Source organism: Silene latifolia, chromosome 1 (genome assembly GCF_048544455.1).
Source record: "Silene latifolia isolate original U9 population chromosome 1, ASM4854445v1, whole genome shotgun sequence".
In the NCBI taxonomy this organism is placed as follows: domain Eukaryota; kingdom Viridiplantae; phylum Streptophyta; class Magnoliopsida; order Caryophyllales; family Caryophyllaceae; genus Silene; species Silene latifolia.
Window position 1 is genome coordinate 132,976,909 of NC_133526.1, and position 25,638 is coordinate 133,002,546.

General features: G+C 40.7%; 1 long non-coding RNA gene and 1 other non-coding gene across 2 annotated transcripts; one reads left to right on the top strand and one right to left on the bottom strand.

The window, feature by feature from the left end:
• Window positions 1-4,669: 4,669 nt before the first annotated feature.
• Window positions 4,670-4,776, bottom strand: LOC141621812 (small nucleolar RNA R71). The gene has a single exon (XR_012532697.1). It is a non-coding gene; the product is annotated as a small nucleolar RNA R71 (small nucleolar RNA).
• An 11,080-nt stretch (window positions 4,777-15,856) lies between these two features.
• On the top strand, window positions 15,857-18,833 carry LOC141604136 (uncharacterized). Its single transcript, XR_012525925.1, has 3 exons — window positions 15,857-15,944; window positions 16,067-16,135; window positions 18,610-18,833. It is a non-coding gene; the product is annotated as an uncharacterized LOC141604136 (long non-coding RNA).
• Window positions 18,834-25,638: the final 6,805 nt, after the last annotated feature.

Sequence of the window (25,638 nt, forward strand, 5' to 3'; positions counted from 1 at the left end):
TACCACCACCCCACCACATTATTCAAACAAACACTCATACCACCATAACTATTCTCCCATGTATTACCGGCCAACAACTATCACACACAAAACATACAGGGAAATAATCCTATCACAGATTCACAGCAACATATGTTCCTATCCCATACCACATGTTTTTCATTATACACCATCTTGTTAAAAGTAACACAATGACCAGCAAAGATACACATCCGCGAAACTTCAATGCAACTTCAAGGAAACATACATGCAATATACATGCAACTTCAATGCAACTTCAATACAAGTAATATAAATGTAATTTCAAATACTATAGACATAATTTCATCATTTGTTTTTGCGACATTACTCTTCCCCTCTTAAGGAACTTCATCCCCGAAGTTCACTACTAACAACTTCCTCGTTCCCAAAATCAACACCTATATCCTAATAGTGACATTATACACAAACTGCGACTAACATTGATTCATGCTACGAAACTTCATTTATGACGTTACACAATTACGACCCATAGCCATATAATGTGACGGAAATTAAGTAATCCACATATATATATAGAGAGAGATATTGTTACCGAATGATAGTAACTCTATCAATTAACCGTTATCTAGTGACGTAATGACCATTAAGTTTCACTCATCCAGTTAGACCTGCTATAATTGTAACCAATTACTGACACCACGGAAGATTGCATTAAATAACCAAGCATATATACGTATAGGACTTATGATAGCTACGACATTTTCTTGTCATTACGTCATCATTCACACATCATGTATATATATATATATATATATATATATATATATATATATATATATATATATATATATATATATATATATATGTTTATATACCGAATTGCAGCACCTTGAATAAGATAAGAGCCTTCATGTTGACCATGGAAATGTGACGACGCATTCATATTTTGACATATTATCCAAGCACATACATACATGTAACATGATCATAGTACATTCTTGGACAATTGGTTATGCTAAGCGACACTATGAGGCACCCACACACTTTAACACACCAATATTCAGATAGATCTGATGGTTCGGGAATATCAAACACAAAATGTTCCTGTAACAGTAACATTCGGCCGAGTATGAGTGGCTACTCGGTCGAGTAAACTCTACTCGGTCGAGTATAATAGTATACTCGGTCGAGTAAGCTTTACTCGGTCGAGTAGTGTCTTTACTCAGTCGAGTTTAAACAGGCAGAGAGCTATCTGAGGCACTTCAACACAATGCATCCTCGAATTCACCTGCAACCAAACTTACCACCACACTACTAAACATAACCAAATCAAACGAGTCACTACACAATAAGCTAAATAAGTAACGGCCTTATGGCCGAGTACAGTCATCCAACAGTAAGAAATAAATCCGGAAAATAAACATCCAACACGAAAGAAACAAAACCAGGAAATACAACAAAAGGATCAATAGCTAGGACCCTCCTCTATGTTCTCATCACCACCTCCACCAGAAGTACCTGCACCCGAGCTACCTGCTCCCGGAAAACCTGTTGCTGCTGAGTAGTTCCCTCCTAGCTGGCTGCCATAGTTGGCTCCCCACGGTCCCGCGAGGCAGCCAAACTCGGTCTCCTCAGGTGGCCTCCAAAAATCGGGATCAACTCCGTAGCTGTGGAAGATTCCCGTGTCCACTCCAGGTCCTCTCCACCAAACAGGCTGTGCTAATAGAGTCCCTATGCCCTGATTAAGGGCCATGTCGTGCATGTTGCGAAGCACCAAGGTAGTGGAGATCCGCTCAGTCAAGTCACTCGGCTGCATCCTAGGGTCATGCACTGTGGGGTAAGGCAAGTACTGGTGAGAGTAGAAGTCAGGGGCAGAGTAAGAGAGCTATGGTTCGAGCGGGTCTACCCTAGACTGCCTAACTCTACGGCGCTCACGAGGTGGGGGAGGTGCCTGCTGTCCCTCAAGTACCGTGACAGGCTCGGGTAGATCCAAAACAATGGTAGGATCAATCAGATAGGTCTGGGGCTCAGGTCTAGGTATAGCGCAAGGTTCCCACTCGGCCAAGTGGTCGACAACAGGGAGATGGGTAGGGTTAGGAAGTACCATCCACATAGATCCTCTCACCCTCCAGGCATAAGACCCGTCATCCATCTTCCTCAACCATATGTTCTGACGACAGTACTGAGCGTCCATGGTAGGAACGGTCTCAACATACTCATCCCTCTCTGGAGGTGGGGCCTCAAAATCAGCCAGACGCTGAGCTAGGCGGGTCACTATGGCCCCGCAAGCAATATGTCGGGTCTCGGACTATGCCATGCGCTCCAGACTAGAGCACACTATCCTCGGAGCACTATAATAGAACGGCTTCCTACGGTGCAGGTTAAGGTAAGACATAAGCAACATTACCTCATGAGAATTAAGCTTGCTCACATCATCTCTCGCATACAACATGATGCGTGTCATTTATATGATGTTTTATACCTCATTTTACAAGCATTTCAGAGCTCATTTGTGTAGTTTAAGCTACCATTTCCCCTATTTTCGTCTACTTTCGTGTTTTTGTACATTATTGCAGGAATGTGAAGAATTCAACGGAAATTGACCTAAATCCGTCCCCGAGTATCCCGCATTGCATTTGACGTGAAGTATTCACTTAAGGCACGAGCTTGGTGCGCATTTCAAGGCCCAAAAGACAAATCCACGAGATTATAGAAGTCAAGTACCAGCTAAAGCAGTCGATCGACCAGTACCCTTAGTCGATCGACCAACCCACGGGATCCAGAAGCTACTGTGCACTGCATCCCAGTCGATCGACCGGTCCCAACAGTCGATCGACCAAGACGCTACTTCAGACTAGAATTAAAAGATTGGGAAACTTGAAGCCCATGGTATTTAGGTTTTGGGAATAAAAGTTACGTGAGTTTTGCTATATAACGTAACCTAGAGCATCAGAATAGACATCAAGCTTTTATCTAAGTTTTACATTCAATTTTAGTTTATCAAATAATTAGGGTTCGGGATATTATTTCGCAATGGATTTTTATTCGTATTTTCACTCATTCCGTTACAATTCTTCTGCGATTTTGGTATTCTTCTTGTTCCAGTTTATTACTTTATTTTGCATTCATAGATATAGAACTGTTAGTTAGTTCCCTGAAACCATAATTATCGTTTTATGCTAGCCTTTTGTTCCGTTGTTTTAATCATGAATTCAGTAGTTAATTTCGTTAATTTCATTGTTGTTATTATCCCTAGTATGAGTAGCTAATTTAATCGTGCTAGGATGTAGGGGAACTATAGATTAGGCGGCGTAGAATTAATTTGGACTGAGATCGCGTGTCAGTCGATCGACTGCCATACTTGGTCGATCGACTGGCCACGTGAGGTGTTGCCTTCGTTTTAATTGTTTTAATTCTTTATTCGACGCATCGAGTGCACACGACTAGTTGAACGTTTAAGATTTGACTGACCCATTAGATCAAGAGATAGGGACAGTTGTTAGATAACCAATTAAAATGACTAAACTATGCTGAGATCTAAAGATAGGTAAAGTTTAGACTATTAGTCACTTTTCAGGACGAGAGTCAGTATTAGTGATATTAGGAACTCATAGCGAGATCGAAAGATGCTATCTGTTAAGAGTGGACCGAGAGGACCTCTTGTTTTCCCGCTTCATGTGTTTGATTTAGACCGACTTAATTTGTTGCCGCCGAAACTATAGTGAACCGATCATCCTTGCACCCTCTTTTATTATCTGTTTTATCCGTTTATTTAGTTTATTGTCTTTTACTGCCTTTAGCTATAGACCAAATCAAATCAACCCCCACACTTGTTACCTTAGACTAAATTTAGACAACTTTTAATTACATTCGCCTCCTTGTGGTTCGACCCTATTACCACTAGCCTAGGTTAGTTTTAATAGAAATTATAAATTTTATTTTTGGTACTCACAACGACGGGTATCAAATTTTAGCGCCGTTGCCGGGGAGGCAATTGTTCTAATTTTTAGTTGTTTTTATTTAGTCTTTCCTAGTTTATGGGACATCCGTTCCTTAAACGTTTCTTATATTCTTTTTGTAGTTTCTTCTTATGCGCAGGTCACAGGGTGGTGAACTAGTACCGTTCAATCCTGAGATTGAGAAATCCTTGCGCGAGTTGAGACGATCATCAAGGGTGTTGCCGACAGAGGAAGAGCTAAGTACTCTGTCAAGCTACTACGAGAACGCTCTGTTCGAAGAAGATCCACCTACATCTCCTGCTTCTACTTCTTCAGCTGAGACAGTCACTTCTCCAGAAATTCCAGTCATGGCTGAAGAAGCAACTATAGCAAGTCATTCTGAGCCGACAGTTGAAAATCTTTACAAGGGGTTCGAATTACCTGGAGCTGATAGGAAATTCGAACCGAAGCCTTCCTATATCAACTTAGTTGAGAGGAACCAGTTCGGGGGTGCTGCAAATGAAGATGCAGCCAAGCATATGGAGATATTTATCGATTATTGCTGCTCTATACCCCCACCGACCGGTGTGATCCAGGACCAGATAAAGGAGACCATGTTTATATTCTCACTCCGCGATGCTGCAAGGGAGTGGTACAGAGATCTGGACCGAGCAGCTCATGGGATCACCGATTGGAATTCCTTAGCCCTGGCATTTTACAAAAAATACTTCTCTGCCTCGAAGACGAATGCCATTAGAGCTTAGATCACGAGCTTTAAACAGGGACCTGACGAGAACTTTCATGAAGCATGGGTCCGTTTCAAGAAGCTGGTGCGAACTATTCCGCACCATGGGTTCGAAAAATGGAGTCTTTGCAATCAGCTCTATAACGGGTCAGTATGACGATCGAGGGGCTATTTTGGATGTCACAGACCAATGGCCGATTTGTTGAGAATATGGGAGAGACTAAGGGGTGGAAGATCATTGATGACTTAGCCACCCATAAAGTGAATATGGGAATTCGAGAGGCAATCAGAGGAGGAGTGCTGAATCCCCTTCTGTAGCTGCATTAGAGGCTCTCACAGCGAGGTTTGACAAATACGAGCTGGGAGGAGCTTCAAAAGGAGGTATTTACCAAGTAAATGCTGTGTCAGACGGTCCTTTCGTCTGCAGAAGGTGTGGAGCTGAGGGACATGTTTCAGAAAATTGTCCTAGTCCCTTTGAGTCTTGCGCTGCCTTTCAACATTATAGGCAGACAAACACCTACTATGAGCCTAATGTTCATCCCAACTTAAGGTGGAGTAGCCAGAATGTCCTAAATCCAACTTCACCTCCGCAGCAGCAGCAAGCCTATGTGCCTCCTCATCATAAGCAACAACAATATCAAAAACCTCCCTATGTGCTGCAGCAGCAACAATCCCAAAATTCTGATTTTACTGAATTTAAGAACTTGTTGCTGAAAGAATCCCAAGCTAGAGAGGCCGGGATGAAGCTACTAGAGAGCCAAATTGCTCAATTGGCTAGCAAGAATACCACTCGAGCTCCGGGACACTTACCGACTCAAACTGACTAGAAAGAGACCCTAAATGCAATTACTTTGAGGAGTGGGTCTACCCTGGAGGGACCTACCATGGTCGAGGACGCTGCTGAAAAGAATAAGGCGGAACCGAGTCAAAAGAAAGCTGTAACGAACAATACCAAGAAAAAGGCGTCTACCAGGTATATCAGTCGATCGACTTATGTACCCGGTCGATCGACTGAAGTGCGGGTTACAGGAGCTTCTGGAACTGTAGACCTCAGTCGATCGACTGAGAAAGGTGGTCGATCGACTGAGGCCGCTGCTGATATTGAGCGATTTCGTCCTCCAATGCCCAATAATTTGAGAGACCACTTATTTCGGGGTACGACAGTCCCGAAAGTATTGGGGCAAGACCCGAGTGCTGATGGGTCAGTCCCGGTTCCGAAGTACGACCCAATGTCGATCAATGGTTCATATTTGAGACGGTCTGAAGAGGGGTCAAGTTTCAATAAGGAGAAGGTAGTGGACTTCCAGCCTAAGTCCACGGATGCCGGCATGCGAGACTTAGAAGAGAGGGCTAAGTTACTTCTTTCAGCCCCTTATCCAGAGAGACTAGTGCCGACAAAGGAACAGGTATCTTTCAATAAATTTGAAAATGTTGTTCGTAGTCTTAACGTACAAGTACCTTTCCATGAATTAGTGAATCAAGTGCCCGCTTATATGAAGTTCATGAAGCAATTACTTTCTAAAAAGAGGTCACTAGAAACCGTGCATACTGTTGCACTGACTGAGGAAACTTGTTCTTATCTGTCTCATACTGCACCCCTTAAGCTAGAGGACCCAGGTAGCTTTTTCGTTCCTTGTAATATAGGTACCTTCTCTATCGAGAAGGCATTATGTGACCTAGGAGCTAGTATTAGCATCATGCCCTTGAGTCTTGCTAGAAAGTTAAAATTGAATAGGTTTGCAGTTACGAACATGACCGTTCAGATGGCTGACCGATCTGCGGCCCAGCCTATAGGAGTCCTAGAGAACATCCCTGTGCAAATAGGGAAGTTTTTCTTCCCCGTAGACTTTGTGGTCCTAGATATGCCTGAGGATGCCCACATACCTATCATTCTAGGTAGGCCATTTCTGCACACTGCTGGTGCAGTTATTGATGTTGGTTCTGGGACCCTGACCTTCAAAGTAGGAAAACACTCTATTGTCTTTGCCCAAACAGCTAGGAAGAAGGACCCCATGTGGCCTGTTACCTGTAATACGGTTTCTGAAAAGAAATCGTACTTTGTGCTTCCTGACATGCCTGTCTCTACTCCTATTCCTGTTGTAACACCTCCGCCCCAGACTGGGAGCAAGAAGGAGGAAGATTTTGTTGTTTTAGACATTGCAGGAGCTGGTTTGGGGAAGGAAGAGCCGCGGGTTGCTCCAGCTGTGAAGGAGCAAATCGTTTCAAGAGGCGGTCTTGGATGCCTGAGTTACGGTACTGATGAGGAGCTTGAAGATGAGCCAGCCAAAGTGAGACAGTCCGACTTGGACTTTGATGAGCCGGAAGAGGTCATTGATTGGGGAGATGACGAAGCTGTTGATCCGTCAAGCTCTACGGATGTGGAAGCTAAGAAGAGTGCAGCTGATAAGATGAGCACCGTTGAGGCTACCTCTTGTAGCCAGAAGCCGACGAAGTGGGCCATACCGTGGCCGTTCTTGATCAACTATTAGTTGATCGAATTCTTTATCAAAAACTTTCATTTTATTGCTTTTAAACACTTTTTATTGCTTTTGTGTGCGCGAGACTTCGCATTAAATTATTTTGTTTAGGATTATTAAGCACTTTAGACTTTACTTTGGGGTTTTGCGCAATTTTGGGCGCGTATTATTGTGCACTTGCAGGTTTTTAGACCTCGTTAGCTCAAGTAATTGAGCAAATACGAAGAAATCAGAAGTTACAGCAGTATTTTCAGTCGATCGACTGGGATATGTGGTCGATCGACTGGTCTGCAGTTTCCAGGAGCTACTGTTCCTTTCACCTTGGTCGATCGACTGAGTGGTGTGGTCGATCGACCACCCTGCCCTGCTGTACTTGTTCACGACCTCTCCCCTGCTGTGTTTGGTCGATTTGCGGAATTGAGGGAGTTTTCTACTCCACTTTATCTTCCGTCATTTTATTTATTTCTTCTATTTTCTCGATTGTGCACATAATACCGCTTCAAAATTGTTTTCTCGGACTTATGTGTGGTCCTTTTGTCTTTTCAGGTACTTTTTGGTAGCACTGCTAGCTACTGAAACCTCCTAGCTCACGCTGGTTTGGGGAGGTTTCCTTTTGCTGCGCTTAAAGTCTTGTGAGTTCCCGATTTCCACTTCATGTCATATTTCTTTATTTTCTCGCAAATTCCCGTTTTCCATTTTTCTTCATTACATGATTTTGCACAATGGGGACATTGTGCGATTTGGTTTGGGGAAGGGTTTTGCGTCGCATTTAATTTGCTTGCATTCACGTTTATTTTATTATCTTGCATTGTCGTTTATCTCTTTATATATATACAAAAATTCAAAAAAATTGAAAATTTTCATAAAATTTCAAAAAATTGCACATTTATTTTAGCATATAGGTTGAGTCGGAACGGTAGTATTTCAATGATGACATTGCATTTGCATCTGTTTATGCCTAAGCCGTGCTAATTGACATGTTATTAGTAGAATCGTATAAGTGCATATCTACGAGTTTTCGTTAATTATTTGCTGAACTTGAGACTTGACTTAGAATTTTGGCAAACTACATCATATTTCTGAGTTATTAGAGCCTATAACTGGTGACATCCATGACCAGTTTATCTAGGATGTGAGTAGTACTCCTTATGAGACATGTTACATAAATGTGCATAAATATGAACTTAATTTGCTTAATACCTGTATGCATTCGGTTTGTGGTTTGTTGACACATGTGGTAGAGGTTTCCCTTTATTCGTTTTGCCCAATAAGCTTCACACTGCCAAAAAATAGCCTTTTTGTCCCATTACTACATCCTACATTTAGCGTGCCCTTGTCAAGCTAGTAGTCTATGTTCTTGGGATTGTTACTTAGTTTTTGGTAGCATTTGCTCTTATTGAGATTTTGTTGGATAACAAGAATGAAGGAGGAAAGAAGTTCAAAGAAAGAAGTTGAAAAGAAAGAAAAAGGAAAAATGATTCGAAAAAGAAAAAAAAAAGAGTTATGTACTGTTCAAAGCGGTCGATCGACTGCAATCATTGGTCGATCGACTGAGTTCCGAAGAAGAACCAATTCGCATAATTCAAAATCCTTATCTTATGGCAATTTTTGCTCCCATGTTGCATTAGTATCTTATGGGGAGTTAGTTGATTACTTTTATACTGGAGATTGTGAGTTTTGTGCTTGCTATAGCACCATTTCGATTGTTTATGAGCAAGAAGTTGGATTTTGTCATATGGTTCCGTTTTGGTACTAGCTTGATCACATGTACCTCCACTTTTCCATAAATGTTTTGCCCCTTCTTACCCATACCTAACATATCCACATATATACCTCGGCACGTGTCATGGTCTTTTGTTGGTTGGAATGCATATGTACGGTCATAGAGATTACTTTCATATTAGATTGCAGGCATGTTCTTATAGGTCGTAGTCAGGTGAGAGTATTTACAAAATGAATTCTTTTTATTCTCTTATATATTCACCTGTGCTCATGTGTGATATGAGCGACCCGCGAGAGTCCAATTTGATAAGTCTCTATAGTTGATGGTTCAGCAGTTTTTAACGACTTCATAACTCGGTTGCATGATTGATAGTTGCTAATTGATTGTTAGTTGCATTAAAATGGTTTAGGCTTTACATGTTGTAATTCGCTCTGAGATCGGACTCGTTCCATTAGGTCATTAGATCGAGTCTAGTTCTTGCTTGGGGACAAGCAAGGGTTTGGTTTGGGGAAGTTTGATGCGTGTCATTTATATGATGTTTTATACCTCATTTTACACGCATTTCAGAGCTCATTTGTGTAGTTTAAGCTACCATTTCCCCTATTTCCGTCTACTTTCGTGTTTTTGTACATTATTGCAGGAATGTGAAGAATTCAACGGAGATTGAGCTAAATCCGTCCCCCAAGATCCTGCATTGCATTTGACGTGAAGTATTCACTTAAGGAACGAGCTTGGTGCGCATTTCAAGGCCCAAAAGACAAATCCACGAGATTATAGAAGTCAAGTACCAGCTAAAGCAGTCGATCGACCAGTACCCTTAGTCGATCGACCAACCCACGGGATCCAGAAGCTACTGTGCACTACATCCCAGTCGATCGACCGGTCCCAGCAGTCGATCGACCAAGACGCTACTTCAGACGAGAATTAAAAGATTGGGAAACTTGAAGCCCATGGTATTTAGGTTTTGGGAATAAAAGTTACGTGAGTTTTGCTATATAACGTAACCTAGAGCATCAGAATAGACATCAAGCTTTTATCTAAGTTTTACATTCAATTTTAGTTTATCAAATAATTAGGGTTCGGGATATTATTTCGCATTGGATTTTTGTTCGTATTTTCAATCATTCCGTTACAATTCTTCTGCGATTTTTGTATTCTTCTTGTTCCAGTTTATTACTTTATTTTGCATTCATAGATATAGAACTGTTAGTTGGTTCCCTGAAACCATAATTAGCGTTTTATGCTAGCCTTTTGTTCCGTTGTTTTAATCATGAATTCAGTAGTTAATTTCGTTAATTTCATTGTTGTTATCATCCCTAGTATGAGTAGCTAATTTAATCGTGCTAGGATGTAGGGGAACTATAGATTAGGCGGCGTAGAATTAATTTGGACTGAGATCGCGTGTCAGTCGATCGACTGCCATACTTGGTCGATCGACTGACCACGTGAGGTGTTGCCTTCGTTTTAATTGTTTTAATTCTTTATTCGACGAATCGAGTGCACACGACTAGTTGAACGTTTAAGATTTGACTGACCCATTAGATCGAGAGATAGGGACAGTTGTTAGATCACCAATTAAAATGACTAAACTATGCTGAGATCGAAAGATAGGTAAAGTTTAGACTATTAGTCACTTTTCAGGACGAGAGTCAGTATTAGTGATATTAGGAACTCATAGCGAGATCGAAAGATGCTATCTGTTAAGAGTGGACCGAGAGGACCTCTTGTTTTCCCGCCTCATATGTTTGATTTAGACCGACTTAGTTTGCTGCCGCCGAAACTATAGTGAACCGATCATCCTTGCACCCTCTTTTATTATATGTTTTATCCGTTTATTTAGTTTATTGTCTTTTACTGCCTTTAGCTATAGACCAAATCAAATCAACCCCCACACTTGTTACCTTAGACTAAATTTAGACAACTTTTAATTACATTCGCCTCCTTGTGGTTCGACCCTGTTACCATTAGCCTAGGTTAGTTTTAATAGGAATTATAAATTTTATTTTTGGTACTCACAATAACGGGTATCACAACATACAAGTCATCATCCTCAGGAACATACGAAGGGAAATATGATGCACATCATTGATCAGCATAGCACTGGCACTAGGGGCAGGTCGGCCAGTCGAGAAAGGAAGATAGAGAGGGGCACCACTGTTCTTGGCCACGTCACTAAGGTATCCCGTCCACTCCTCCTCTAAACCCAGATGGCCCGTAAACTCATCCAAAGTCAGCTCGTGATCCTCATTCATGAGGCGGAAGGAGACGGTCTTCCTCTTCGCATCATACTCGTAAGAGCTCAAGAACTATAAGGCTAGGTGGGGGTAGGACTTCTTCCTTAAATGGTATAACCCCTCCATTCCCAAAATCTCACATATATGAAATATGTCTCCCTTAATCCCCAAGGTCTCTAAAATCTCGGGGTTCACACACCGAGTAGGTCGGAAAGGACGTTTCATCAAGGCTACGAAGGCCTTGCGCTGCTTGAAATCAGAGAAAACTACCGATGGATATGCCTCCACCGGTGGAACCACGAGCTCATTGTTAGACTGACCCGTCTCAAGTTGAACATTTGGACGGGTTCTCTTGTTTGTTAGACCTCTGGTTTTCACCATACTGCAAAGACGCAAGCTTTAACAAGGGAATTGACACACTAACAATATTACAAAAGATGGACTGTTTTTCAATTGTATACAATTTTGAGATGAACTTTTAAGACAAATTTTCTCATCAAAACACCAAATACTTTACTTAAAACATCATTACCGTCATCCAGAAGCTTGAAACCGAATGGTAATCGAACAAAAGATAAGGTATTTCAATTTTAGCAAACCCTAAAACTCTAAAATCCAATTTAAACCCTGAAGTTGCTCTGGAAACGGTATAGTCGAGGTTTATATACAATTAAATCCAAGGAATAACAAGAAGAAGACTTAATTTCAGTTACTATTGTTGAAGACACATATTCCAATCATGTGATTTTAAATGATGGATCATCCCTTGTGTATTCTTGTTATGAGATTTATAATCAAATCATGTGATTGCACTATTGTTGAAGACACATATTCCAACAGGCTATACTAGCCAATTTTACAGATATGCATGGGAAATTGTAGGGAATGAGGTTTGTGCTGTTGTGTTGGACTTCTTTGATAGTGGTAAGCTGTTAACTCAAATTAATGCCACTATGATAACTCTCATCCCAAAGATAGATAGACCAGCTAGTATAAAACACTTTCGACCTTTTGCTTACTGTAATGTCATCTGTAAAACAATATCTAAGATAATGCGTGCCAAACTGGCTGAAGTTCTTCCTGATATCATAAGTAGGAATAAGGGTGCCTTTATTCAAGGAAGGAGCATCTTTAAAAATATTCTTATCTGTCAAGATTTGGTGAGAATGTATAATAGAGGAACAACGTCACCAAGATGTATGTTCAAAATGGATTTGCAAAAAGCTTATGATTGTATTGAATGGAGTTTCATTGAGCAGATGTTGGGAGCATTGAACTTCCCTGAGAAGTTCATAAAACTAGTTACGATTTGTGTGAGGACCCCTCATTTCTCTTTTAATTTGAATGGCTTAAACTTTGGTCATTTCCCTGGAAAAAAGGGTTTAAGGCAAGGGGATCCTATTTCTCCCTTGCTTTTTACTTTTTGCATGGAATATTTGTCAAGGGTCCGGATGTTTGCAACCCAAAAATGGCATTTCAGATATCATCCTCTTTGTAGGAGCCTCAAGTTGAATCACTTGTTATTTGTTGATGATCTATTACTGTTCTGCAAAAAGGATACTAGATTAATTATGTTAATGCTTAGAGCTTTCTCTACTTTCTCTGCTACTTATGGGTTAATGGTTAATGTGTCTAAATCTGAGGTGGTGTTTGCTGGGGTGCCTGATGCTATAAGACAAGATATTCTACAAACTTCAGGCTATAAAGAAGGGATGCTGCCTTTTAAGTATATGGGTATTCCTATTCAACCAGGTATGCTAACAAGGCAGGATTGCAATATTCTGGTGGAAAGGATAATAGCCAGAGTGAGAGGGATTGGGGCCAGGAAACTTAGTTATTCTGGAAGACTGATTTTGATTAGTTCTGTACTCAATAATCTTCATAATTATTGGGCTTCAGTATTTTTGATTCCTAAAATGGTGATCAAGAGGATTGTTGCTATTTGCAGGAATTACTTGTAGGATGGGGGCACTGAATACCACAAGGCTCCTCTTGTGGCATGGTTCACTATTTGCTGTAACAAGAAATCAGGTGGTTTGGGTGTAAAAGATGCTGAAAAATTGGAACATTGAAACTGTGGGGAAACTGGTGAATTGGATCTATACTAAGGCGGATAGACTGTGGGTTCAATGGATAGACCATATCTATTTGAAAGGGAATGTCTGGTCTGTTTATGAGCCTCTCTCTGATTCCAATTGGAATTGGAGGAACATTTGTATGACTAGGAATAGATTGGCAGCTGGTTTTGTGACAGTTGGGTAGCTTATCCCAAAGGTTTTTCTGTTGGGTCTGTTTATACCTGGATGCAGGGAGTGCACCCACCTGTGTCTTGGTATGCTGATGTATGGGATAGATGGTGTATCCCAAAACATACTTTCATTGTTTGGTTGGTTTATCATAATGCACTCAACACAACGGCGAAATTATATAATCTTGGGCTATGTGATTCTGAGAGTTGTATGCTTTGTGAGGCAGGAAGTGACACACATTCCCATCTCTTTGAAGATTGCTTATACAGCAGACAGATTTTGGGACAGATTGAGCAATGGCTGCAACTTAAGTTTGATCAGTCTAGCAGGCAGAAATCTCAGTTGCAGCATCATATTTGTATAATGGCTTAGTTGGTGTGTGTATGTGAATGGAAAGAAACAAATGTCGTCTGGATTTACAGTTAACTATGCCTACAAGAATTGTGAAAGATGTGAAGAGATTGATTCATGTTCGAGTCAATCAAATGATAGTACAATCAGTTACTAGTTGTGATCAGCTTTGGCTCCATTGTTTAGATATTCCACTGTAGTTGCGACTAGTTCTAAAATTTGTAGAAGTATGATGTACTTGAATATTTGTATGCTTGATATTAATGAAATACTCAAATTTAACCAAAACAAAATAACTGATGATTGCAAAGTTGTAAAAATCCCCAAAAACTACGAACCCTAGCCTTGGATTTGATTGTAAAAGTGGAGAGAAGAGAGCGTTGTTTGAAGTTGTGAAAGGTTTTGAGAGAATGAAACGAGAAACTGGCGATATAACCTTTTATACCTCCTCCACTATTATAATCAAGCTCGCGTCAAAAACCCGTAAAAACCTGGACACTCGATCGAGTAACTTACGTACTCGATCAAGTTGCCTCCACTCGATTGAGTACACCCAGATCAGAAAGTACTCCATAAACCACATACAACCTACTCGATAGAGTACCCCTTACTCGATAGAGTACCCTTAGACCAGAGTAACCGAGGTATTACATACACAGACAGACAAACATCAATTACAATAAATAAAGTGTGACAAGACATGAGTGTGTGAATATGCAACATGACTATAATATGAATGAGATGCTATCAAACAACCACCACATCGGTACCGGGACACGCCCATACGTACCCACAACCACCACGGTACCGGGACACGCCCAGACATACTGACAACCACACTAGTACCAGGACACGCCCAGACGTACCGGGTCCGGAAGCCAACCGGATCTCCTGCCAGACGTCGTGTTTCAACCACACGCGTCCCTCCGTAACTCAAGCCATTAATGTGCACATCCCTCTTGGAGTGGGAAGCTCCAAGAGGCGGCTCAAGCGTAAGACGGTTTCCCAACCGCCTTACGTCTTCATAATAACAAGTGATCCACCATGTCCTCCGACATACAAGACAATACAATAAATGCAAGATACCGCACAATATGCCAATTACCGACTCACCAAGTCATCTTAACCAATATCATGTTATAATGCAAAGACCGCTAAAATACGACTCACATGACCATTCAAACATATATTAAAACTGAGTAGGATAAACCTACCATAGCAAATTCCGCTAAACAATAAAGCAACTGGATAAAATGTGCTCCTTCATAAAGTCGGCACCTAACTACGATAAATAAATATAATTACTAACTAATCTAATTAAATTAAATATGAATTCAATTAATTAAACAAAACCCGTTTTAAGCTATTTAAAATCTCGTCTTAATTAATCGAACTCCCCCTAGCCCCAACAACTACCACCTCCGCTGCCACCATGGGCCACCACCTCCAGCCATGGTGGCCACGGCCAGCAGCAGCACCCACGCCCACCACCAACAACAACACTCGACACCAACATCAACCAACAACCCGGCACTCATACACAAACACGAATTGTAACACCCCGTGTTTTTAATCGCATATTTACATAATTAATTATGATATTATAATCTTAGAAGAGAAACTTGAAATTTCTTTCAATACCTTTTAGTCTTCGAAACAATCATTATATAAGTTACGACTTTTCCCTCGCGCGTAACTTTAATCCATCTTCGTATTTTGGCCCCTATTTACTCATCCGGACTCCGATTGAGGTGAAACAAAAGCCTAAATTTATTATTTTTCCGAGCCCGACACCATGGTAATATTTTAATTAGCCATTAACAACTTTAAAATCCCAAACCTGCTCGGTTGTGCAAAGAGCCTTCATAAAATCATGGTGTCTATAATCAATTCTATGATGACTTTGCAAACAAACAAAGGTTTTGTTTGTACCTCCCATATTTAAGAAATTGCAGCAGCTTGTGACTCTTCTTCCACCCCAAATACATCCATTCTTATGAGGAGTCTAATCCTTCATGAGCTTTTGTTTCTTTCTTCACCCTTGTGCATGGACTAGACCTCACTCTTACACAAACCATGGCCATTGTCCTTTGTGATGGTTTCCACTAGCATGCAAATGATCCGTGAACTTATACACATGGAGTGAGTACTTTGACATCCTATTTAAAGCACCTTATTTCACACCTTGCTCCACTTAGTTGCATACTCACATCTTCCATATCCCACAAAGCCTAAGTTAAAACTCGTATACTTTTCATTCCCTTTTTCTTTCCTAACTCTTCCTTGATTATAATTACTAGATTAATTAAGTAGATAATTTATTACTAACTTGTTTGTTATTTTGTTGTTATCATGGAATCAAATTAGAGGAGGAAGAGGAGGAGCCTGTTGATCTAAGCATCTTCGATTACATTCAAGACCCGGACAACCTTTAAGGTAACCTAACCTAACCCTCTGCCTCGTAATTGTAGAATAGTAGTAATCTAGTCAGGAGGCAAATAGACATATCTTGGTAGGATAAGTCTTTCTAACTAGTGTCATATATGTATTTTTGTTAGTGCAACATAATATTGCTTGTTACATGCATGTTGTTGTCCACCTTAAATAAATCACTTAAATAAATTATTATGTGGAAATTGACAATGTGCCAATCATGTCTATAAGCTTAATAATTGTGTCATCACCTCACATGAGAAATATACCTTTGAATAAATTTTTACTATGCACTCACATGTTGGATCCACTAAAACAAAGTCAAAATGAAAATTTGTATGCATATGCTAACTTGTATGAAAAATGATGAAACTTCTTATTTGCACTCATTTCGTTTCATGCATGATATGGAGTTGAAATTTTTATATGTTTTACCTTCTGATTTATAGGATTTTTAGGCGCAGACCTTGTATCGATACGATTTTTATTCTATTTTATAAAATTCCTACAAGCCTGAATAATGTACGAAATTCAGTAATTTATATACCCTTTTAAAAATCATAAAACAATTACAGGAGTTCAATTATATTATGAGGAATAACCTGGAGAAATCTTGTAAGAAAATACTTAGTTTATGACCCTTTTCGAAAATAAACAAAAAGGCCGCTCTATGGTCTAATACGATTTTAATATCTTAAATTTATTTGGTGAAGCTACTTTATAAAAATAAAGTTTTATTCAAGTGTAATACAGCAAGGAGAATATACAAATACCTTATTAAAATAATTATATTAAATTATTCAGTTTTGAACTAAAACTACCTTGCTTAGTTATTTTAATAACTGTTTTAAGAGTTTAAGTAAATTTTATTCTAAAAACCGTTTTAGAAACAACCTTTAAAGATCTTAACAAATGTAAAAGTGATTCTTAGAAATTTTGATGAAATTATTAAATTTTGGACTCAAATGCCTTTGAAGGTTTTATTTTAAAATACTTGTCTTCACCTTCAAATTATAAGTAAATCAATATAATAATTATAAGGACCTTATTTGAATATTAAATAAAACTTAAGGACTTGTCTCTAGTCATGCCTTGACTAATTAAAATATTAGTTAAGCTGTGAGTTGACTATGACGACCTTGGTTAACCATTGACTAATTAATTAGTCAATAGTTACTAAGTCAAAGTAAATTTATACTTGAAAATAATGTATCTAACAATTCCAATCCTTGAATAACGAATTAGAAATAATGAATACTTTCTAATATATTACTTGAATAAGATTTTCCAAATCTCAAATACACTACTCGGTTAAGATTAATACCCATGAATTTCTCATGGAGTAAAAGCGTTTTCCACAGCTTGGACTAGGGCCTGCGGGAGTCTGTAAGTCCGGTATCATTTTACCGCCATGTTATCCTAGCTGCCGAACATGCCACTTAAATGGGACCTCTGAATCGGTATGCTATTTCCGGTTATCTTGGGTATGCCCCTTGAATGGGACCTCTGAGCCAAGTGCCGCTATGTTGTCGATATGTTGGGATGGTCCACATATCGATGTATCATCGTCTCAATGAGAAACATGTGAGTCTTTCGTGCTATATGTTGGGCGCTACCTTGGTAAATTTTAGGGATCGACGTGTCGGAAGAATGCTTAGAGAGCTTATGCTATACAAGTACGGACAACACATCCCGAAGTTGCGTGTGGAGGGATTGCCGTTAGGATTGTAGTCGACCAGCTGCCACTGAGGAGCTGCGTGTTCCAAGAAGTGTGGAGTGGGTATATGCGCATATATTGACAGGAGCTTGATCAGCTTTACTACCTTTCAGATATCTTGGCAAATATTATTTCACGGTTGCGATCGTGTGCAGACCTTGACAGTTATGATTGTCTTGGTGCCTCGAAGTGTATGGGACATGTCACTTAAATGGGACCTCTGAGTCCATCCATTAGCCGTCTGTTCTTCCCCACGATTCTGGTTGCTAAACCAAGTCAATTTAGTCGTCCGGTCCTATTGGGCACTAGGGGTGAGATGTAAACCTCCTAGTATCGATATGATCGACGGGATTGATGCTCCCACTCATACTCAAGGTGAGATACAAGCCGTGAGTATGCGTGTGACATTAGTAGTCACGTCCCGTGCTTTTTATGAAGAAAATAAATATTTTAAAAAGAAATGACTACAAGTTTTTATCCGCATAATATCTACTTGGATTTACTATATGTTGATTTATATCACATGTTGTTGAATAATGTAGTTATATTCACATATTTATCATGTCATATGCCAATATGAACCAATGTGTTACTTCATGTACATATCACATGTGTGCATGTCGATGTTGTAATGTGACTGGAGTTGTATGTTTGACCGCCTAATTGCATTACTAATATTCTCCATGATAAGAGGCCGTTGATAGAGGACGGTTAGGTTACTCCCACTAAGTGGGGCAGTTTTATTTTAATGATGTTTCAGGTAACATGGATCATGAAGACTTGGACTTAGGAGGGGACTGTCGAGAGAATAAAACATCTTATGTTGATCTTTCATGAGTTTATGTAGCAAACTTTTATTAAAGTCGGACCTTGCTTTAAATTTGTAATTCGGATATCAGACCTTGTTTTATGTTCTAAACATCCAGTTTTATGAATCAACTCAATATGAGTTGACGGTTTTAAATTTTACTGATTTTTATGACTTATCTTTCTTTCCGCTTTCGTTAATTAAGTCATTAGAGAAACTGGGTTGTTACAGTTGGTATCAGAGCGACCTTGAGACCGTGAATAGTAATTGTGCGATACATTATTATTTCACCTATCGAGGAAGCATCCGGGACTCATGACTTTAGGGTAAAATAAGATGTAATAACTAGAACTCTTAGATCACTAAAATGAGAGAATCACTAGCTAACCCTTACGATGAATAATAAGAGAAGATATATGGTTGGGAGGGTAGAACTACCTGAAAGATCCTAACCTTCATAAGGATCAATGTTTGTGCTACCTTCTGCATGCTCTGTTGATTACTTGATTGAATTGTCTGATTAACTGTCTAACTTAGCATGTATACGCGCTATCCCTAGCTAGCATCTTAGAACGGACCCCAACCTAGGAATACCGTTGTTTTTCATCTAGATGGTGAGATCAAGTAAGAGACCCATGGAAATGACCAAGGAAGAAGTTGCAGAAGTAGAAAGGAAGAAGAGATTCAAGAAGTGGCTTAGGGATCACCCTAACAAGATAAGAAGGATTAAATCGGCACACCAAAATCGGACTACTGACTGGGAAGATGAGGCCAATAATTTTCACTTCACCCACCGGGAGAGGAACCCCAAGCTAGAAGCTGCTACAAAGAAAAAGGAAAATGCTCGAGCAAACTTCTGTGGCAATGGCCCAATTTTCTTCTTCGAGAGACCAGACTACCCAAACTTTATCAGAGTTTGTGAATGGAGATTTAAGGAATATAATGTACCACCCGACTGGAAGGTAGAGTTCGCCACCACCAAGCTGATAGGGAAGGCAGAATTATGGTGGAACCGCATATTAGCCAGAGGAGATCAAGAGAACCATTACTATGATTGGTACGAGTTCAAGTTAGCACTCAATGCCTGTGCCAGAGCAATCGAGAAAGGAGCAAGATTTCTGTACTAGATAGAGACTAGGAAACCTAAACCCTAGCTCAGTCTACCGTAGGTTTAACTGCGTTCTTTTATGCTAGTTATAGATTTCCTTGTAACCGCCACCTAATGAAGCCACTTATTGTTAGCTTGTAACAAGGAAGTTAACAATGAATTCATTCTTGTTCTTCTTGCTTTGTTCTACTTTTGTCTCACTTCTGGTTGGTGCATGTATTTTCTTTTACTGATGATACCACACCTCGAGCAGATGACATTAACAAGGAGCAACGGGAATGGAAACGGAAACCCCCAAGAGGACTTACGGAGACAAGGATATGAGGAGGCTATGACTCAGATGGCTGCTCAACTAGCTGCATCACAAGTAACAATCACGCAGCTACTGAACAACCAGAACCAGAACCAGAACCAGAACCAGAACCAGAACCAACACCAACACCAACACCATCCCTCCGCTTTCGATCAGTTCTCAAAGCATCGACCTCCATCTTACTATGGCTCCGACGATCCTAATGATCTTGCAAATTGGCTAGGAGAAATGGAGAAACTGCTGAGGCTAAGCCACACTCCCGAAGAGGAAAAGATTGAGATAGTATCCTACTACCTCAAAGGAGCAGCGAACGATTGGTGGACAATCGCTCAAGAAGCTTTCAAGACAACCCCTGGATACGGATGGAACAAGTTCAGAGCCAGCCTTGAGAAGAAATACTATCATCCATCTATGAAGCATCAGAAGGAACAAGAGTTCCACAACCTAGAGATGGGAGCTATGACTCTTACTGAGTACACTCGCAAGTTTGATGAACTCTCCAAGTTCGCCAAGAGACTGGTACCAGATGAGGAGACGCGCATCAATCAGTATGTGCGTCAAATGGAGCCCAGTTTGAACCAGTTGATGGTGGGGCATGACTTCCCAACTTTCCAAGCTGCCTACGAGAAAGCCATGGCCATTTTTGCTGCCATCCAAAATGCGGACAAGAAGAAGAAGAAAACCTTTACCCCTACAGTGTCCCATAACAGTTTCATCCAGAAACCCCTTTACCAAAGACCTCACTATCAGAAACCCCTTTATCAGAAACCTCGTCATCAAAAACCTTTTCACCAAAAGTCAAAACCTTTTGCCAGGAAATTTCAGTCCAACTTATCAAACAAGATCTTTCCTAAGGGCAACAATACCGGTAATGACGACACACAGGGCTCAACTTCAAAGTGTTATCTATGCAAACAGGCTCCGCACCCTGGCAAACAGTGTAACGGGAAACCCATCATCTGTTTTTTCTGTAAAGAGGAAGGTAACAAATCTTACGTCTGTCCCAAGAAGACGGGAACCCCACTGATTCAGGGAAGGGCTTACATGATGATCGATGGTGGAGAAGAGGAACAAGCCGATACAATCACTGGTAAATTTCTGGTTAATTCTTGTATGGCTTTCATATTGTTTGACACAGAAGCATCTCTATCACATGTATCACCAACCTTCGTAGCTAAAGCTAAACTTCCAAATCCCGAAGCAATCCATGCATCCATTGTGATTCCTAACGGTCAGACCCTAAACTGCAAAGCGAGGTACCGAGGCGTTCCTGTTATCATCCTTGGTTCGACCTTTCCGGCTAACCTCATCAGCCTCGACCTACCTGGTTTCGACATCATTTTGGGAATGGATTGGCTAGCAAAGTACCATGCCAAGTTTGAGTGTAGAGACCAAAAGATTTCACTAAGGAACTCGCTCGGAGCAAGAGTAACTTATAGAGGTTACATACCGAACACTCGAGTTAAGGTCATCAACGCTATGAAGCTAGCGAGCCAGATGCGTAAAGGAGAACATACCTTCTTGTGCAACATAAATTCCATAGGAGGGGAAAAGCTCAGGATCGAGGACATACCCGTAGTCCGGGAATTTCCTGAGGTATTTCCCGAGGAATTACCAGGAATACCACCAGAGCGCGATGTAGAGTTCTCTATCGACCTAGTGCCAGGCACTGCACCGATTTCAAAGTCACCATATCGTATGGCCCCAAAAGAGTTGCAAGAGTTGAAGATTCAACTAGGGGAACTCATCGAAAAGGGTTTCATCCGACCAAGTGCATCACCATGGGGAGCACCAGTGCTATTTGTGAAGAAGAAAGATGGGAGTATGAGGATGTGTATCGACTATCGCGACTTGAACAAGGTCACCATTAAGAACCGATACCTGTTATCACGTATCGATGATCTTTTCGACCAATTGAAAGGAGCGGGAGTATTCTCCAAGATCGATCTCAGATCTGGTTACCATCAAATTCCAGTAAGAAAAGAGGATATTCCGAAGACAGCTTTCAGAACCAGATATGGTCACTATGAGTTTAACGTAATGCCTTTTGGATTGACCAACGCACCAGCAGTGTTCATGGATCAGATGAATCGCACGTTTAGAGAATACCTAGATAAGTGTGTCGTTGTCTTTATCGATGACATCTTAATATACTCTAAAACTATGTTCGAGCACGAGGTTCATCTTCGCGCAGTTCTCGACAAGCTGCGACAACAAAAGTGGTATGCAAAACTATCCAAGTGTGAGTTTTGGCTGAAGGAAGTGGCATTTCTGGGACATATCATAACAGATCAGGGAGTAAAAGTAGACCCCGCCAAGATCAAGGCCGTGGAAGAATGGCAATCCCCAAAGAATGTCTCTGAAGTTCGAAGTTTCTTGGGTTTAGCAGGCTACTACCGAATATTTGTCCAAGACTTTTCAAAGATCGCGAGACCTATGACCAAACTTTTACAGAAGGAGTCTAAGTACATTTGGACCGAAGAGTGTGAGAAGGCCTTCCAGGAGCTAAAACCCCGACTCACCTCAGCCCCAATCCTAACTTTACTAACCGATGGAGAAGAGTACGACGTCTACAGCGACGCATCCTTAAATGGTCTAGGATGTGTGCTAATGCAGAAAGGGAAAGTGATTGCTTATGCGTCTCGACAGTTGAAGGTGCATGAGAAAAATTATCCAACTCATGACCTGGAGCTAGCAGCTGTAGTTTTTGCTTTGAAAATTTGGAGGCATTATTTATATGGAGTTAGATGTAACTTCTACACGGACCACAAGAGCCTCAAGTATATTTTCACCCAGAAGGAGTTAAACATGAGACAGAGGAGGTGGTTAGAACTCATCAAGGACTACGACATTGAGTTGCAATACCATGAAGGGAAGGCAAATGTCGTCGCCGATGCCCTGAGTAGGAAGACAGCTCACGGGATAGTACGAGACTTAGAGAAGTTGGAAGTTGAGGTTGTGAATAAAGGAAAGTTAACCTTGAATGCCATGGCTGTAACACCCCGGTTTATAAAAGAAGTCCTCGTCAAGACATTCCCTCATAAAACGGACTGTTACCATCTCGGTTTCCCGAGGCAGTGAATAACAAATTAAACTCCAAGGCAATTTATATAATATTTTAACTTAATTATTACAAATTCTCTTTTCAAATTAAATTACAAGAACTGACGTAAGTAAAAGTGAAGTCTTCTAGATGATGATCTAGCTACTAGGTCGTCTGATCCAGTGTCTCACGCCCATCACGCTCCCGTCCTATCTCTTAAACCCCGTCAAAGTCTGCTCCCCATAAACGGTTCATCACAGGTGTTCACGAATACACAGGGTCAACCACGAGGTTGAGTAGGGAAAACAATAAAACAATAAAATATGATATGCATGATACTCCGTCACCTCCATCTCCATCTCAACTCATCACACACATCTCAAACCCCGGAACGCCCAGCCATACCGATCCCCGGTAGACTATAAATATCGACCGAAGTCGATCTGCCAGCTCAACAGCTGAGGACACCAGGGCAAGTCCTGCAGAACCCGCCTGGGCCTTATCACAACATCACATCGTATCTCAACACCGTCACCACCACATCCTCCTCCAACTCCAATGCATATGAAATGCTCAACAGTAATTAATGCAATGCAATATGTATATAAATCACTGAACTGATAAATCATAAAGTCATGCCAGTTACCCGATGTTGTGATATCATACTCAATACGACCAAATCAGTCAATCACCTTTCCGAATATAAATGATAACGTAAATCAACAACCAGGAATCAAGTCAACACAATTCAACTATGACGATAATAGGACAAGTGTATTTCCCTACCTCAAAGTGCCAGCAAATCCAATTAAGCAGTTAAGCCGTCCAATGGACAGATGTCCAATAATATTCCATCACAAAATCGTTCTCTGAAAGATAAATAATGATAACAATTACTTAACTATTCCCGTTCCCAACATAGAGGGTTATTAATGATAGAACTTCCTAAAAATGGAAACTTTCCCGATATAGTAACTTTCCCTTAAACCCGACTCAAGATAATTAATTATGATTAATTATTATTTTATTTTAAACAACTCGGAACTAAAACCCAAAATGGTAATTAAAGGATTAAACGAATTATGCTTTTAAGAAAAACCCGTATCAATATTTGAACAACTCAACACCCGACTTGAATTATTAAATGTCTCGGGAATTAAATTGGATAACCAATATGATAATTAAGCGAATTATATGATTAAGAAAGTCTGAATCAAACATTGGACAACTCAACAAATCCCGACTCAAACCCGCCCTTAATTATATTAAATAACTCGGGAATTAAATTAACTGAATTATTTAATGACACGGGAATTACATTACTTAATTAAGAATATGACCCATTAACGAAATATAATGATTAAACTATGAAAACCCGTCTTTAATTATTTTAATGCACTCGGGAGTTAATTAATTAATTTAGAATACGATAACTTAAATAATAATTAAACGAATCAAACCCGACTAACCCACGCATCCCCTTCAACGTGACACAACTCTCTCCGACAACCACCAGCCCTCACCGCCGACCACCAGGCCTGACACCAGGTCTGGCCTGGTCACCTCCGACCACCACCAACGTGGTCGACCCACGCCGGTGGTCTGAACCACCGCCATCAATACCCCATGTCTGCAACCTTGCCGCCTCAACAGGCCATTTTTGGCTCGACTGCCACCACGACACACCCCCTGCTCCCTCGCCTAACCACCACCCTTGACACCACCGTCGAACGACGAATCTGACACACGTGGCACCACCACTTCGACCTCCCCCAAGTCCATGGTGGCGCCACCCCAAAACTACCCGTCTAAAACCCGCATAAATCCCATCTCTAACTCGTTTGTTACCCCCCCTGTTGCCGCCGCCTATTACCGCCACTAACACCACCAACAACCGCCCTAAACACCACCATTATACTCGTCCCTTACCACCCATTACCAATACCCTGCCAACAACTACCCTAGACGCCATTACAAGACGCGAAACAACCTACCAAAAACCCGTCATAATGCGAAAAACAGAGAAGAAGGTGTTGAGTGCTTACCTTCCCCGCCACCACGACAACCACCACTGCCACCCTAGGTCGTCGACACTAGACCCTTGCTCGTCCTTGCAAAGACCGTCAACACCTAGCTCACTCTCTTTCTCTCTCTATTTGCGTGAATGGCTGAGATTGGATCTGAAAAAGGAGGTAGGAGGGAGGCGGGTAGGGGGTAGAGATTAGGGTAGTGTTTAGGTTATAATTAGGTTTAGGGTTATGATTAATGGGCTTAGGGTTAATTAGGGTTAAATGGGCTGAACAGTTAATGGGCCAGCTCAAAGGTTCAGCTCACATTTCGAATTCCATATAAAACCGACTCAATTAACTTAGCTTGATACGACGCGAGTTAAATAAAATAACTTAACATAATTATCGACTCAACAATTTACCCGACTTAATTAGTAATATAAAATGTATAATAATTAATAATTAATAATATCCATTTAATTTATTATATAAAAATACGGGGTATTAC